Raw genomic sequence first — 2,115 nt, forward strand, 5'->3', positions numbered from 1 at the left:
AGGCAAGTGGATCACCTGAGGCTAGGAGTTCAAGACCAGCTTGGCAACATGGTGAAAGCTCGTCTCTACTAAAAATACAAAAAAAAATCAGCTGGGTGTGGTGGCAGGCACCTGTAATCCCAACTGCTCAGGAGGCTGAAGCAGGAGAATCACTTGGACCTGGGAGGTGGAGGCTACAATGAGCTGAGATCACGGCATTGCACCCCAGCCTGGGCAAAAAGAGCAAAACTCTGCCTTAAAAAAAAAAAAAAGAATGACTCCAATTCCTCTATGTAGAGTTGATTGTTGGGGGCAAGAGAAGAGGCAAGTGGCTTGTGCAGTTAATTGGGGTTTTGGAGAGGTCATGGCTTGGACTAGGGAGACAGTAGTAGAGATGGTGACAAACTTTGGATTTGGAGTATATTGTACTTTTAATATACAGGCAACAAGATCTGGTGACAGATTAGATATGTGAGAGAGAAGAAGAAAATTCAAAGATAAATCCAGGGTTTCTAACTGAACAACTGGATGGTAGTGACATTTCTTGAGATGGGGAGCAGCAAAGAGGGCCAGTGGGGGCTGATAGTTAAGAGTTCTGTTCTGAACATGTTAATATGTGATACCTTGTAGATGTATCTCAGCAGAGATGGTGTATCAGTTAGATAGATGAGTCCGTGTTTTAAGGGGAGACTCAATGGTAGAGTTAGAAATTTGTGTCACCCGAGTATAAATGATATTTAAAGTCTGGAGACTGGATGAGATCCTCTAAGAGCGTGATGATAAATAGAGAAAGTCAACTTTCTGAAGAGTGAGTCTTGAACACTCCAGCACCTATCTAGAGATTGGAAAGAAGAGGGTTCAGTAAAAGTGACTGAAAAGTGATAGCCAGTCAAGTGGAAGGAAAGACAAAAGAATACACTATTCTGGAATCAAGAGAAGAAAGTGTGTTGTTTGAAAGAGGGAGTGATCCACTGGGTCACATGCTGCTGAAATGTCTGTGAGGAACTGAGAATTACCCATAGAAGCTGGCAATGTGAAAGGCATTGATTGGCAGTTTAAAGAGAGAGATTTGAGAGTAGAGGTTGGGCAGACAGCCTGCCTGGAGTCGACTCAAGGGAGCGTGCATGCAGGGAACTCAGATCCTTCTTGTAAGGAGTATTTCTATAAATGGGGTGGAATCTGAAGTGCAATATATCTTGAATGTTTTGTCTGCAATCTGAATTTTGATTGTTGTGTTTGAAGTTTTGTGAGGCAAGATGTTCTGTTTCCTAACATGTTCTTGTCTCCACTAGTGAATTTTATGTCCTACGAATTTAGAGTGAGACATCAAAAATTGTTTTGGTTCTCTTCTTGGTTCTCTGTGTTCAAATTAGCTTTCTCTCTCTCTCTCTCTCTCTCTCTCCATATATATATATGTATTTATATATGTATATATCCATATATGTATATATGTAATATATATGTGTATATATGTATATTTATATAGGTATATGTATATATATCTCCATATATATGTTTTATATATATATAAAATACCATGTTTAATTCAAATGTTTCAGCTTTAATTTTTATATATACCCTTTCTCTGCCTTCCAGTGAAAAGGCATGTGAATTAGTGCAGTGACTGAATCTAGATGAAATGACACACTCATGCAGCCAGCCTCTTCTGCACTCCTGGTTTCTTCTAGAATATGATAAAGATTTTTGAGAACTTCCAGTTACCAGTCTATTCACAAGCCTAGATTTCTCAGGTATCTTGGGTGTAAACTAGATTTCTCTCAAGAAAAGTTTGTTCTGCCCTCTTTTAAAGGCAAAGAAATTTCTCTCAAAATATCTTGCTTAAAACATTTCTCTCTCTGACTCCTTTATAGTCTTGTGATTATAAGCAAATTGGATTACAGAAGTATAAAGGGAGCAGGATGAAGAAGGTCAAGATGTTAGCTTTTTGGGGATTGACTGTGACAGTCCCATGAAACTCAAGAATTTTAGGCATATCTCAGACCTTCATGTGGGTAAGGGCTCTTTGTATTGTTTACTACTGTGTTCCCAGTTACCCAGTAAAATGAAGATACAAACTTGTACTGAGTAACTTATGTGACAAGGTATTTATCTGGCTCGACGTAGGTAAGCTGCCAT

This window comes from Mandrillus leucophaeus, unplaced genomic scaffold (assembly GCF_000951045.1).
Source record: "Mandrillus leucophaeus isolate KB7577 unplaced genomic scaffold, Mleu.le_1.0 Scaffold460, whole genome shotgun sequence".
Classification (NCBI taxonomy): domain Eukaryota; kingdom Metazoa; phylum Chordata; class Mammalia; order Primates; family Cercopithecidae; genus Mandrillus; species Mandrillus leucophaeus.